This window comes from Coregonus lavaretus (genome assembly GCF_964263955.1).
Source record: "Coregonus lavaretus genome assembly, contig: HAP1_SCAFFOLD_90, whole genome shotgun sequence".
Taxonomy (NCBI): domain Eukaryota; kingdom Metazoa; phylum Chordata; class Actinopteri; order Salmoniformes; family Salmonidae; genus Coregonus; species Coregonus lavaretus.
The window spans coordinates 138,609-154,544 of NW_028160689.1; the positions used below are offsets into that span (position 1 = coordinate 138,609).

The following is a 15,936-nucleotide window of genomic DNA, read 5'->3' on the forward strand; positions in this document are numbered from 1 at the left end:
GGACTAGTCACGCCTTATCTTCCTCTTCCTCACGCTCAAAGCTGGGGGATGGACTTCTCTCTCTTCTCTATTTTCTCTCTTTTCTCTCCTGTCTGACTTTCTCTGCCCTTGTCCTGTACTCCTCTACCTCTGGCTCTTCCTCACCTTCATCTTCCCTTCCTCCTCCAGCCCCTTCGTCCTCATAGGGAGGTGGGGCCGGTGGGGGGGGCAACATTATTCCCCTGCACTCTCCTTCTCCTCCCTACGTATTCATCATCTGGATTTTCTCTCCATGCCTGGTCTGCCAAGTTTGGATATAACCTTTCTGCCCTCTGCTCTGGGGGAGGCACGGAGACCTCAACCTTCACTTCTCTTTCCCTCTCACCCACTTCTCTTTTCTTCCTGCCTTATCTCCTCTCTCTCCGAAGTTTCTAGTTCTACCCGCCATCTCTCCCAGAGTGGCAATTAGTTACTCTGCATCTTCCTCTTCTTTCTTGGCTCTGTCCTGTCTGTTATTCTGCTCATGATGGATTGCATGTCTCTCTGAGGCTATTACACAATTCAGTTATTTTCCCAACATAATCTCCGTGATCGGCCCATGGCAAAAGTGTCCTCTGGGCATCCCCTGAAACCCACTGCCCTCTAACGGCAGCCCAAACCTTACTATTCCTGTTTTGGGGTGGGTCATTCCTTCTACCGCTCTGGCCACGTCCTCTGTGTTCATGGCCTGTCTGCTATATGGCATATTATTATTATTACTGTATACATCTAAGGTTGCTGGGGCCCCTTTCATTCCCCGCCAATAGATTAGGTAAGGCTATCAGTGGGTACTGGCCCCCTCCTACTCTCTCTCTCTCTCTCACTGCTTATTTCTCCTTTACACACCTTATGTATCTGTTTAAGCATGGATTCGAGTTTATCTGCGTCTAGATGTCCCTCAAAACCATACCTCTCCCTCCACCTGGTTACATAATGGAGATTTCTTCTATCCCTGGATTCCATTTTAATTACATCAAGTATTTCTCGTCCCCAGTAAATTCTGGGACCTCTTGTGAGGATTTGCCCCCCCATGGTTGGTACTGTTAAAAATCCCTTAGCCACCTCTTCTATTTAACAAGTCAATTTAACAAGTAATTCAAAATAGCTTCACACAACAACACCTTGAATCACCCCTTCCTGTATATGTAATCTTGACTAGTCCCCCATAATTATCTCATACTTTTACAGAGGGATTGATCCCCACAATGTAATCTTGATCATTCCTGACAGTCTCATACAACAGGAATGGGTTCTCCCTCCTCTATACAACCACCTGGAATTATTCATGTGACTTTTGAGCAAACATTAGGTCTCGAACGTATACAACCTTACATGATTATTGATGTTATATCGGTAACCTGGAGTTTATAAGGCTCCAGAACGGATAGAGTTTACAGCAAAATCTACAGTTGTTTGTGACTTTTGACTTTACTAATATTCTATTTCTCACACATGCTATTTTAATTCCTTCTGGTGTACTTTTTGTATTTGTTTAACCCGGATTATTTGTTGACTGTTCAATAATCTCTTACAGGTTCCATCCCATAGGTGTACTTTTAATAGTTCCTTCTATTTCAACACCGGGTAGTTTCTTTTGGTAATGGCCTATTACCGTGAATCGTTACGGACCCACCAGCAGGTTGACTAGTCCCCCAGAATTATCTCCTACTCTACGGAGGAGTCTATCCTCACAATGTAATCTTGATAATTCCTGACAGTCCCCTACATTTCACTTAAAATGGCTACGCATTGATCAATTTGCTACTTTTCAATATTTTAGCAAGTTCTCAAATCAATTTCACCAAGTAATGAATAAAGACTACTGACCTTATCCTTGCAGCCGAGATTCAATGTAGGTTTGGATTCCGTCACCATCTCTGTCATTAATCAGGTGTCCTCTGGCCTGTTTTAACCCTTAATGTCAAAGGGCAGGACTTTCTATTTACGAATGTATCATTCGCCCGTCGACGGTTTTCAGAGTTACCTGGAATGACAGAAACAGGGTATTGGAGTCCGGCTCAGAAGGACCAAGCTGTTATGTGAATTATTTAACAAACTATTTTAGTGTCTCTGTGCGTCTCCCAAAAGGTTGTAAGTCTTTTGGGATTTAAGTAACGGCTAGAGTCCCGGTCTGCATAGTCAGGGATATTTATTCATTGAGAATTCTGCCATCACAATTTCAGAGTCCATTTTTTATACTCATACGTCATACAAAAAGAAATCCCTCCCCTCTGTAGGCGGGCTGTAGTTTTCCACTCTAAAACTGCTCTACTGACCTTCAGTTCACACACATATCCTACTCCCTGCATTACTCAGTTATTGCCGTTCTCACAATATTCTGCACCATGTTTTCATAACAGCTTCTCCCCTCCCTAAATTGGGAGGCCTCTTTATCTTAGTTTCTCAGTTGTCTTTGTTGTCTGGCCTAACTCTTACTCACATTGCTAAATAGTGGCTCAATGCCATAGCCTTTACTGGTCCTACACTCACACATTTCTAACACATTATACACAGTTTCAGGGTGTAATAATTAGTCATTCATAATTAATCTATCAACCTCTTCACTTTCTTTTCTCTAGCTAATCCATTTCACTTTGGTATTCTACATGCAATATTTTACATGTAGGAGTTAGTCCGTAGCAGGTGTGTGGTTGTTGGGAGGAAAATATGGAGGAAGTGCTGTTTTGATTCTGATGGCGCGCGGTGGAGGGAAGTTGGTAAGAATGAATGGAACACAGTGACAACGTAGAATGGAGCAAAAGAGCCAAAAGTTGTAAACGAACATCAGCAATGTTCCAACATCTAGTGGAAAGCCTTGCCAGAAGAGTGGAGGCTGTTATAGCAGCAAAGGGGGGACCAACTCCATATTAATGCCCATGATTTTGGAATGAGGTGTTCGATGAGCAGGTGTCCACATACTTTTGGTAATGTACAACAGAGGCATTACAAGGAATCTTGTCGAGTCGATGATTGTTCCGGCCACACAGGCACCTGTGTAGGGATGTGATTTGGATTATCACTGAAGGAGTGGGGTGGGGAATATATATATATATATATATTGTTGTATTGTATATGACGTTGGAATTCCCCACGATGGATATTTGTATTTATTGTTTACTACCAGTACAGTAGGTGGCGGGTGCCGAATACATTACGATGTTACAGGTGTCAAACTTATGGGCATGTGGCAGCAGTGTGTAGGAGGGAGGCTCCAAGGTGTGAGAAGTGTGCAGAAGGGCATGAGACAAAGGAATGTGTAGCGTTGGGAAAAGTAGTGGTATGTGCATGGGGCCGGGGATCAGAAATGTCCTGTGAGAGGCAGGTTGAGGTTTCCAGGGTAAGAGTAATGAAGAAGTTGTCATATGCTGAGGCAGTGAAGGAAGTAGAGGAAGATGGGTCATGGGGGAGGAACCAATGCAGGGGGATAGGACAGCAAGTGATATATGTTTCAGTAAGATTGGATTTTTAGCATTTATAGCAATTTACATTTTAGTCATTTAACCGACCCTCTTATCCAGAGCGACTTACAGTTAGTGAGTGAATACATTTTCATACTGGCCCCCCGTGGGAATCGAACCCACAACCCTGGCGTTGCAAGCGCCATGCTCTACCAGCTGAGCTACACGGGGGCCCTATGGTTATTAATTGTACCTCAGGGATGGAACGTAAGTCTAAGAAAATGGAGGTTGTGGTGGCAGCTGCAGAGAGGTATTTGGGTGTAGGAGACTTGACATCAGAAGAGTTACAGGGAGTGTTAAGTGGTGATGTTCCATCCTCTCAGGTTGAGGGCATGAGGTAGGAGTGGATATATTTCAATAGTGGAGTGGGGTGGTGTTAATTATCAGTAATAATTTTGAATTTGTGAGTGTAGTGTTAGATGGTAGGGTATTTCTTTATTTTATTTTTTTCAAGCAAAATATAAGGGAGTTGTACACCAGTCCAGTAGGTGGCGGTAATTTTACATTTACATTTTAGTCATTTAGCAGACGCTCTTATCCAGAGCGACTTACAGTTAGTGAATACATATATATATATTTTTATACTGGCCCCCCGTGGGAATCGAACCCACAACCCTGCTCTATCAACTGAGCTACATCCCTGCCGGCCATTCCCTCCCCTACCCTGGACGACGCTGGGCCAATTGTGCGCCGCCCTTGAGTCTCCCGGTCGCGGCCGGCTGCGACAGAGCCTGGATTCTAACCAGGATCTCTAGTGTATGGTCCTCTGTAGCTCAGCTGGTAGAGCACGGCGCTTGTAACTCCAAGGTAGTGGGTTCGATCCCCGGGACCACCCATACACAAAAATGTATGCACGCATGACGGTAAGTCGCTTTGGATAAAAGCGTCTGCTAAATGGCATATTATTATTATTAATTATTATAGTGGCACAGTTAGCACTGCGATGCAGTGCCTTAGACCACTGCGCCACTCAGGAGTAATGCAACAAATTGGATGCCAACCGCCGTTAAACCTCATTGAAGAAGAAGAAGAAGAAGAAGACGACAGTAGGTGTTATGGGTGGAAGATGGCACAATGATTCCATCTGTTGGTAAATGTTAATTATTGCAACTCCAGTGTTTTACCTGTGTACTTGAGATACCCGGATGTGTTGTAATATACTGAACAAGACTGGTTACTCGCATCAATGCCTCTGTCTAGTCATTTAACATTCAAACAGTAGGTGGCGGCAATAGTCCAACTCGGCCATAAAACCTTGAAGAAGAAGAAGCAGTAGAACTGTGCTGTGAAGACGATAGCTTTTGTGTCCGTTTCAAATGTATTAATACAGGTATGTAATAGCGCGTTTAAACTTTATAATATCGAAAGATCATGTCATAACATGCTAGTTAACAAATCCGTCAAGGTATGTTTGTGTCAAACCGAGTAAAGAACGTGAAAAGTCACATCGCTGGAGACTGGGTTTCTGAGGGAATGAAACATTATTTAGTCAAGATAATTTCATAAAGAATCCATTTATTTGAGATTGCTGAATTGGTTTTACATGTTATTGTTTTTTTTGGATACATTGTTTTTAACGGTAAAATGGCGGCGGCTCTCGGTCAGCGTCAACGGACCTCAGTGCGGGTGCATCAGATAGACAATTTCACGGTTGCACTACTGTTTTCAAGCTGAATGTAATGATTATCAGTTTTCTACATGTGTAGTAATATTCAGACACATTCAGTTGCTTACCACCGTCAGCAAACGTAATAATAATATAATAATATATCCAAAGCAACTTACAATTATGCGTGCATACATTTTTATGTATGGGTGGTCGCGGGGATCGAACCCACTACACTGGCGTTAAAAGCACCATGCTCTACCAATTGAGCTACAGAGGACCACATTAATGATGGTGTTGAAGTCGTGGGTGAACAGGAAGTCTGGGAGCATGCGCCCCTGAGAGGCCCCGTGTTAAAGGTCAGCGTGGAGGATGTGTTGTTGCCTACCCTCACCACCTGGGGGCGGCTCGTCAGGAAGTCCAGGAGCCAGTTGCAGAGGGAGGTGTTCAGTCCCAGGGTCCTTAACTTAGTGATGAGCTTGGAGGGCACAATGGTGTTGAACGCTGAGCTGTAGTCAATGAACAACATTCTTACGTAGGTGTACCTTTTGTCCAGATAGTGCAATAGAGAGAACATAATCTGTGCGTCTTTTTGGGCAGTTGACTAATTGGATTGGGTGGTCCTCCCATGTTTTTAAAATTGTATAAACTGCCTTAATTTTGCTGGACCCCAGGAAGAGTAGCTGCTTGCAGCAGCTAATGGGGATCCATAATAAATACAAATACAAAATGCACCCCTTTCCAGTCATGAGAAATCCATAGATTAGGGCCTAATGAATGTATTTAAATTGACTGATTTCCTTATATGAACAGTAACTCAGTAAAAACGTTGAAATTGTTGCATGTTGCGTTTATATTTTTGTTCAGTATACTTAGTTTCTATTTGATTACTTGATAGTTTTTTATTCCTTAAGGTCCTCTGCTCAGGCAGTAGCTGTCAGCCAGCCAGACCATCTATCATCATCTGCTTCCCATACTGTACTGTCTTTAATCATCCTAAAAACAGGCGCAATTGATTATGGTCAGTACAGTATGGCCTTTAATTAACCTATTTAGCTAGACTGCCTAAGAGCTGTCTGTCAATCATTTTACTAGTTCTTCAAAGAAAGATAAGGCATTCCTTCACGAACTCTCTCTCCCTCTCGTGATTGTGTTTACATTCCTCTCTCATGCTGTCTGTGTGTATCTAATCTAACGTAGCAGACGTAAAAGTACCCTTCTAGAGATCTGTATCTTTCCGAGTCGGGGAGGGGGGAAACAGGCGCAATGGATTATGGTCATTGTAGTGAATTACCACGTTTCTGCACTGAACTAGGTTGAATATTTGCTTACTGAGAACTACAACTCACTTTAGCCCAGCGTACCACATACTGTAGTTCCTGACTTGATTTCTCTCGTTAATGATTTGATTTCTCTCTAGAAAGACGGCGCATTGGGCTCACACAAAAAAACGAAATGGAATTCTAGTAATTGAACCGACGTCAGTTGTTTAATAACACAAAAAAATACAGAAACACTAAATAATACAATGAAGACAAGGTTATTCAGGAAAATAGAACATAGTGCTGCCTAGAACAAACTGCAACCTTGTACTAAATGGTTTTTGAGTCATTTATGTGAATTTAAGTGCACCCACTTTATGTGAATAAATGAATGTTTTGTTGTCAATGATTAGTTACCTGATATATGGAAATTAGATTAACAATAAAAATATAATATATTTTTTGAGAATACAGAAAGTGCCAGAACTGTCAAGACAATAACTTTAGTGTCTGTGTCTCATTATTACTACAGGACGACTATAATTAGGTCTGAGGCCGGTAACATCAACAGTGAGGACAAACCCAGCCTGCCTCTCTCCTTCCACACTGAGTCCAAACCTACAGTCACTGGTTCCTGATTGTGACAGTGGAGCCCAGTTTGCACTGCAGGATCCAGAGATGGCATCAGTGAAGCTGGAAGACTGCAGTCAAACACTGGAGCTGAATGTCAACATTAAAGATGAAGAAGAGGAGGATAAGGTTGGGAAATCTGTTTCTCAGAGTAAGAGCAGGTTCTATCTAAGTTTGTTGTTCTATGAAATGAGTCTGTGTAGTTACTAACCCTCGTGATGGTGAGTAGAGGATGATATGGCTCATCATTTTCATGACCTTGTCCCCTTTTTAGTTTTTGACTCCTACCCAGTTTTAGAATAGGTTTATTCCCCTTTTGTAATTGTACAGCCTACTTATATAAATTCATATGTCTTATGGTACAGCCAGAAGAGGACTTGCCACCACTCAGAGCCTGGTTCCTCTTTAGGTTTGTTTCCGAGGTTGCTACCTTTCTAGGGAGTTTTTCGTGGCCACTGTGCTTCTACATCTGCATTGCTTGCTCTTTTGGGGTTTTAGGCTGGGTTTCTGTAAAGCACTATGTGACAACTGCTGATTTAAAAATGGGCTTCGTAAAATACATTTGATTGACATGTATATCGCACCAACTGACTGGTTCTTCTGATGATGTTCACACAGGAGACCATGTTGAGACATTCTCTACATCCAGAGAGCAACAGCAGGAAGATCACAGAGCTAAGAGGTCTCACCACTGCCCACATTGTGAGGAGATTTTCCCAATTCTATCAAAGCTAAAAAGACACCTAAAAATACACACAGGAGAGAAGCTTTACTCCTGCTCTGACTGTGGGAAGAGTTTCTCCCGATTGGATAACTTAAAAACACATGAGCGCATACATAAAGGAGAGAAGCCTTACTTCTGCTCTGACTGTGGGAGGAGTTTCTCCCGATTGGATACCTTAAAAACACATGAACGTATACATACAGGAGAAAACCCTTACTCCTGCTCTGACTGTGTAAAATGCTTCAAAACATCAACTGAGCTAAAAGTACATCAGAGAGCACACACAGGAGAGAAGCCTTACGTATGCTCTGACTGTGTAAAATGCTTCACAACATCAACTCAGCTAAAAGTACATCAGAGAGCACACACAGGAGAGAAGCCTTACTTCTGCTCTGACTGTGGAAAATGTTTTAAAACATCAACTGACCTAAAGCTTCATCAGAGAACACACACAGGAGAGAAGCCTTACGTCTGCTCTGACTGTGTAAAATGCTTCAAAACATCAACTGACCTAAAAGTACATCAGAGAGCACACACAGGAGAGAAGCCTTACGTCTGCTCTGACTGTGTAAAATGCTTCACAACATCAACTGACCTAAAAGTTCATCAGAGAACACACACAGGAGAGAAGCCTTACATCTGCTCTGACTGTGGGAGGAGTTTCTCTCAGCAGAGCAACTTAAAAACACACCAACGTCTACATCAAGGAGAAAAGCCACATCAGTTCTCTAAGACCTGCTAAGATTAGTCACTCCATTACTTAATTCTCATTTCATAAAAGCAGTTGTAACGTTGAATTGGATGAAATAGAACACTCTATTGCAATCCTATTGTTTGTCACATTTTGAAAACAAACACTATAGTCTGCCAGTTGATTGGGCGGTACCGCTTCCCTCTCAGCCTGGTCTGACTCTGTCTGTGGGGAGAGTTCTAAGTGGGCAGCTTAAAAACACACCAACGTATACACGCAGGAGAGAAGCCGTACTCCTGCTCTGTGGATGGGTGGGCGTGTTAACGCAAACGTCTAGCCAAAGGTTGCGTGTTTGAATCTCATCACGGAGGACTTTAGCATTTTAGCTAATTAGCAACTTTGCAACAACTTACTACTTTTTAGCTATTACTTAGCATGTTAGCTTAGCATGCAACTACTTAGCATGTTAGCTAACCCTTCCCCCTTCCCCTATCCCCATTTAACCCTACCTTAAACCCCTAACCTAGCTAACGTTAGCAACAACACATTGGAATCCATAACATATCATACATATTACAAGTTCGTAACATATTGTATGAATAGCAATGCGTAACAGAACATACACATTTTAATTCGTAACATACGATACGTCCTACAAGTCGTATTATACTGAACAAAAATTGAAACGCAACATGCAACAATTTCCAAGATTTTGCTGAGTTAGTTCATAAAATGAAATCTGTCAATTGAAATAAATAAATTAGGCCCTAATTTATGGATTTCATATGACTGGCCAGGGGCGCAGCCATGGGTGACCCACTTGGGAGCAAGGCCCAGCCAATCAGAATGAGTTTTTCCCCACAAAAGGTCTTTATTACAGACAGAAATACTACTCAGCACCCCATCCCCCTCCCCTCAGACAATCCTACAGGTGAAGAAGCCGGATGTGGAGGTCCTGGGCTGACGTGGTTACATGTGGTCTGCGGTTGTGAGGCGGGTTGGACGTACTGCCAAATTCTCTAAAACGACGTTGGAGGTGGCTTATGGTAGAGAAATAAACATTGAATTTTCTGGCAACAGCTCTGGTGGATATTCCTGCAGTCATCATGACAATTGCACGCGCCCTCAAAACTTGAGACATCTGTGACATTGTGTTGTGTGGCCTTTTATTGTCTCCAGCACAAGGTGCATCTGTGTAATGATCATGCTGTTTAATCAGCTTCTTGATATACCACACCTGTCAGGTGGATGGATTATCTTGGCAAAGGAGAAATGCTCACTAACAGGGATGGAAACAAACTTGTGCACAACATTTGAGAGAAATAAGCTTTTTGTGCATATGGAACATTTCTGGAAATTTTTTTCCATTGATTCATGTATTTGGATAACTAATGAACTTAATTGATCTGCTAATTTAAAAAAAAATGTTCTACATAAATTTGTGCTGGTCAACCTTTGTTTTATCGTTTTCTATACAGTAAATATGCTTTTGTTTGATTCATGGAATTCAAAATGTATATGTCTATTTATCTACTAAAAACGTCACTACACCTCCACATCACCATGGGGACAAGCCAATTTGCCAGCCACCAGTATTCTCACTAATGCATATGTAATATTTAAAAAAACTTAGACTCCTAACATAAAGAAATAAAATAAAACTATGTTTCTTTTTTCTAGCTAATCCATTTCACTTTGGTATTCTACATGCAATAGTTTACATGTAGGAGTTAGTCCGTAGCAGGTGTGGGGTTGTTGGGAGGAAAATATGGAGGAAGTGCTGTTTGATTCTGATGGCGCGCGGTGGAGGGAAGTTGGTAAGAATGAATGGAACATGGAGCTAAAAGGCCAAAAGTTGTAAACGAACATCGTTTCTTGTCGGAGTGCGTCAACAATTCTGTATTTTTGGGGAGACCCATTTGAGGTCAGGAAGAGGGTAAAGGAGGCAGTAGGAAAGGTCTTCAGTCAGAGGGACCAGTAGTGGTTTGGTTTTGATTTCATGCGTCTCAGAAGAGCAGAAGGAGAGAGTTTTTTGTGGCTTCGTAAAATGTCGACATCTGAAGTGGAGTGCTTTGATTTTCAGAGCAGAGTACCGATTTAAATGGCCATGCATCAAGTGGGTGCCGATGGAATCGATGACTGTGCGGTGTAGCAATTTTGGTGAAAGTCACGTTGACGAATTCCTGGAGCACCCTGCTAGGGTGAAGGAGTTTGAAGTAACAAGGATCTGGGCTGTACAGCAGTTCTCCTACAGGGAGGCGTGGGAAGTAGTTGAAAGAGCGAGTGGAGCTGAGGAAGCTGTGGTAGCGGATGACCCGCAGCCTGTTGGGATAAAGAATGTCGTTCACCAGTTGAGGGATACTGATACACTGATTGTAAAGAAGGTGAATTTTGTGGCGTTAATTGCGCAGGCGGTAATTCTACTGCCCAAATGAACAAGAACTCTTAAGAAACTGGACAGGTTTTTGACTCTTCAGGAATTAACAGTGGAAGCATTGCAGGGAATCCTGACTGAAGATGTTCCCCCTCTGAGGCCCATGAGACTGTGTAGGGATGTGATTTGGATTGGACTGGGACTGAAGGAGTGGGAAGGGTTTTTGATAGATCTATTTTTGTATTTTGTCTGTCGTTTTTGCCTCCTTTACCGCAATGGACTTTTATTTTATCTCCAGTTTACTAATCGTACAGTAGGTGGCAGCAGACACATTACGTTTGTGTGAACGTCATTATACCAGAGAAGAAGAAGTAGTCAGTCCAATAGATGTCGGTGTTGCACTGTGGTAGTGGGGGAACAGGAAGATCCGGGCAGGCGTAAAGAAAGCACTATAACTGGACACGTTGATAGTGAATACATTTGACTCCATAGCTTTCATAGGTAAGGTTGTCAACATGACTCGGGTTGTGGAAAGCAGAAATGCCAGGTTGAAGGGATATCTGGGTGATCCGGTTGAAGTCTCCATGAAATAGATAATTAGATGAGGTGGCGTCAGTGAAAATAAGAAATGGGTTTGTTTTGGGGGGTTTTATATGTCAGAGGAGCAGAAGGAATGTGCTTTGCACCTAAAAAAAATATTGGTGTGTCGTGTGTGGATCTGCGAACCAGGGCGCATATCATGGGGGTTATCTCTGGAGTGGCGCTAGAAGTGAGTGCAGAGGATGTAACTGAAGAAGTAGAGGCATTGGTTGGTGCACGCCGACTGACCCGTATGGTGGATGGCGTGAGGAAGCCCAGTGGTTGGTGCACGCCGACTGACTCCTATGGTGGATGGAGTGAGGAAGCCCAGTGGTTGGTGCACGCCGACTGACCCGTTTGGTGGATGGAGTGAGGAAGCCCAGTGGTTGGTGCACGCTGACTGACCCCTATGGTGGATGGAGTGAGGAAGCCCAGTGGTTGGTGCACGCCGACTGAACCGTATGGTGGATGGAGTGAGGAAGCCCAGTGGTTGGTGCACGCCGACTGACCGCTATGGTGGATGGAGTGAGGAAGCCCAGTGGTTGGTGCACGCCGACTGACCCCTATGGTGGATGGAGTGAGGAAGCCCAGTGGTTGGTGCACTCCGACTGACCCTTATGGTGGATGGAGTGAGGAAGCCCAGTGGTTGGTGCACGCCGACCGACCCCTATGGTGGATGGAGTGAGGAAGCCCAGTGGTTGGTGCACGCCGACCGACCCCTATGGTGGATGGAGTGTGGAAGCCCAGTGGTTGGTGCACGCCGACCGACCCCTATGGTGGATGGAGTGTGGAAGCCCAGTGGTTGGTGCACGCCGACCGACCCCTATGGTGGATGGAGTGAGGAAGCCCAGTGGTTGGTGCACGCCGACCGACCCCTATGGTGGATGGAGTGAGGAAGCCCAGGGGTTGGTGCACGCCGACCGACCCCTATGGTGGATGGAGTGAGGAAGCCCAGGGGTTGGTGCACGCCGACCGACCCCTATGGTGGATGGAGTGAGGAAGCCCAGGGGTTGGTGCACGGCGACCGACCCCTATGGTGGATGGAGTGAGGAAGCCCAGTGGTTGGTGCACGCCGACCGACCCGTATGGTGGATGGAGTGAGGAAGCCCAGTGGTTGGTGCACGCCGACCGACCCCTATGGTGGATGGAGTGAGGAAGCCCAGTAGTTGGTGCACGCCGACTGACCCCTATGGTGGATGGAGTGAGGAAGCCCAGTGGTTGGTGCACGCCGACTGACCCATATGGTGAATGGAGTGAGGAAGCCCAGTGGTTGGTGCACGCCGACTGACCCCTATGGTGGATGGCGTGAGAAAGCCCAGTGGTTGGTGCACGGCGACTGACCCCTATGGTGGATGGAGTGAGGAAGCCCAGTGGTTGGTGCACGGCGACTGACCCCTATGGTGGATGGAGTGAGGAAGCCCAGTGGTTGGTGCACGCCGACTGACCCGTATGGTGGATGGAGTGAGGAAGCCCAGGGGTTGGTGCACGCCGACCGACCCCTATGGTGGATGGAGTGAGGAAGCCCAGGGGTTGGTGCACGCCGACCGACCCCTATGGTGGATGGAGTGAGGAAGCCCAGGGGTTGGTGCACGGCGACCGACCCCTATGGTGGATGGAGTGAGGAAGCCCAGTGGTTGGTGCACGCCGACCGACCCGTATGGTGGATGGAGTGAGGAAGCCCAGTGGTTGGTGCACGCCGACCGACCCCTATGGTGGATGGAGTGAGGAAGCCCAGTAGTTGGTGCACGCCGACTGACCCCTATGGTGGATGGAGTGAGGAAGCCCAGTGGTTGGTGCACGCCGACTGACCCATATGGTGAATGGAGTGAGGAAGCCCAGTGGTTGGTGCACGCCGACTGACCCCTATGGTGGATGGCGTGAGAAAGCCCAGTGGTTGGTGCACGGCGACTGACCCCTATGGTGGATGGAGTGAGGAAGCCCAGTGGTTGGTGCACGGCGACTGACCCCTATGGTGGATGGAGTGAGGAAGCCCAGTGGTTGGTGCACGCCGACTGACCCGTATGGTGGATGGAGTGAGGAAGCCCAGTGGTTGGTGCACGCCGACTGACCCCTATGGTGGATGGAGTGAGGAAGCCTAGTGGTTGGTGCACGCCGACTGACCCCTATGGTGGATGGAGTGAGGAAGCCCAGTGGTTGGTGCACGCCGACTGACCCCTATGGTGGATGGAGTGAGGAAGCCCAGTGGTTAGTGCACGCCGACTGACCCGTATGGTGGATGGAGTGAGGAAGCCCAGTGGTTGGTGCACGCCGACTGACCCCTATGGTGGATGGAGTGAGGAAGCCCAGTGGTTGGTGCACGCCGACTGACCTATATGGTGGATGGAGTGAGGAAGCCCAGTGGTTGGTGCACGCCGACTGACCCCTATGGTGGATGGCGTGAGGAAGCCCAGTGGTTGGTGCACGGCGACTTACCCCTATGGTGGATGGAGTGAGGAAGCCCAGTGGTTGGTGCATGGCGACAGATCCCTATGGTGGATGAAGTGAGGAAGCCCAGTGGTTGGTGCATGCCGACTGACCCCTATGGTGGATGGAGTGAGGAAGCCCAGTGGTTGGTGCACGCCGACTGACCCCTATGGTGGATGGAGTGAGGAAGCCCAGTGGTTGGTGCACGCCGACTGACCCCTATGGTGGATGGAGTGAGGAAGCCCAGTGGTTGGTGCACGCCGACCGACCCCTATGGTGGATGGAGTGAGGAAGCCCAGCGGTTGGTGCACGCCGACTGACCCGTTTGGTGGATGGAGTGTGGAAGCTCAGTGGTTGGTGCACGCCGACTGACCCGTTTGGTGGATGGAGTGTGGAATCTCAGTGGTTGGTGCACGCCGACTGACCCCTATGGTGGATGGAGTGAGGAAGCCCAGTGGTTGGTGCACGCCGACTGACCCCTATGGTGGATGGAGTGAGGAAGCCCAGTGGTTGGTGCACGCCGACCGACCCCTATGGTGGATGGAGTGAGGAAGCCCAGTGGTTGGTGCACGCCGACCGACCCCTATGGTGGAAGGAGTGAGGAAGCCCAGTGGTTGGTGCACGCCGACTGACCCGTATGGTGGATGGATTGAGGAAGCCCAGTGGTTGGTGCGCGCCGACTGACCCGTATGGTGGATGGCGTGAGGAAGCCCAGTGGTTGGTGCACGGCGACTGACCCCTATGATGGATGGAGTGAGGAAGCCCAGTGGTTGGTGCACGGCGACTGACCCCTATGGTGGATGGAGTGAGGAAGCCCAGTGGCTGGTGCATGCCGACTGACCCCTATGGTGGATGGAGTGAGGAAGCCCAGTGGTTGGTGCACGCCGACTGACCCCTATGGTGGATGGAGTGAGGAAGCCCAGTGGTTGGTGCACGCCGACTGACCCCTATGGTGGATGGAGTGAGGAAGCCCAGTGGTAGGTGCACGCCGACCGACCCCTATGGTCGATGGAGTGAGGAAGCCCAGTGGTTGGTGCACGTGGACTGACCCCTATGGTGGATGGCGTGAGGAAGCCCAGTGGTTGGTGCACGCCGACTGACCCCAATGGTGGATGGCGTGAGGAAGCCCAGTGGTTGGTGCACGCCGACTGACCCCTATGGTGGATGGCGTGAGGAGGCCCAGTGGTTGGTGCACGCCGACTGACCCCTATGGTGGATGGCGTGAGGAAGCCCAGTGGTTGGTGCACGCCGACTGACCCCTATGGTGGATGTAGTGAGGAAGCCCAGTGGTTGGTGCACGCCGACCGACCCCTATGGTGGATGGAGTGAGGAAGCCCAGCGGTTGGTGCACGCCGACTGACCCGTTTGGTGGATGGAGTGTGGAAGCTCAGCGGTTGGTGCACGCCGACTGACCCGTTTGGTGGATGGAGTGTGGAAGCTCAGTGGTTGGTGCACGCCGACTGACCCCTATGGTGGATGGAGTGAGGAAGCCCAGTGGTTGGTGCACGCCGACTGACCCCTATGGTGGATGGAGTGAGGAAGCCCAGTGGTTGGTGCACGCCGACCGACCCCTATGGTGGATGGAGTGAGGAAGCCCAGTGGTTGGTGCACGCCGACCGACCCCTATGGTGGATGGAGTGAGGAAGCCCAGTGGTTGGTGCACGCCGACTGACCCGTATGGTGGATGGATTGAGGAAGCCCAGTGGTTGGTGCGCGCCGACTGACCCGTATGGTGGATGGCGTGAGGAAGCCCAGTGGTTGGTGCACGGCGACTGACCCCTATGGTGGATGGAGTGAGGAAGCCCAGTGGTTGGTGCACGGCGACTGACCCCTATGGTGGATGGAGTGAGGAAGCCCAGTGGCTGGTGCATGCCGACTGACCCCTATGGTGGATGGAGTGAGGAAGCCCAGTGGTTGGTGCACGCCGACTGACTCCTATGGTGGATGGAGTGAGGAAGCCCAGTGGTTGGTGCACGCCGACCGACCCGTATGGTGGATGGAGTGAGGAAGCCCAGTGGTTGGTGCACGCCGACCGACCCCTATGGTGGATGGAGTGAGGAAGCCCAGTAGTTGGTGCACGCCGACTGACCCCTATGGTGGATGGAGTGAGGAAGCCCAGTGGTTGGTGCACGGCGACTGACCCCTATGGTGGATGGAGTGAGGAAGCCCA

General features: G+C 47.8%; 1 long non-coding RNA gene across 1 annotated transcript; it reads left to right on the forward strand.

Moving 5' to 3' along the window:
* The first annotated feature begins 4,719 nt into the window (after positions 1-4,719).
* LOC311121568 lies at positions 4,720-10,028 on the forward strand. Its single transcript, XR_014612310.1, has 3 exons — positions 4,720-4,806; positions 6,877-7,125; positions 7,593-10,028. It is a non-coding gene; the product is annotated as an uncharacterized lncRNA (long non-coding RNA).
* The last annotated feature ends 5,908 nt before the right edge of the window (positions 10,029-15,936 follow it).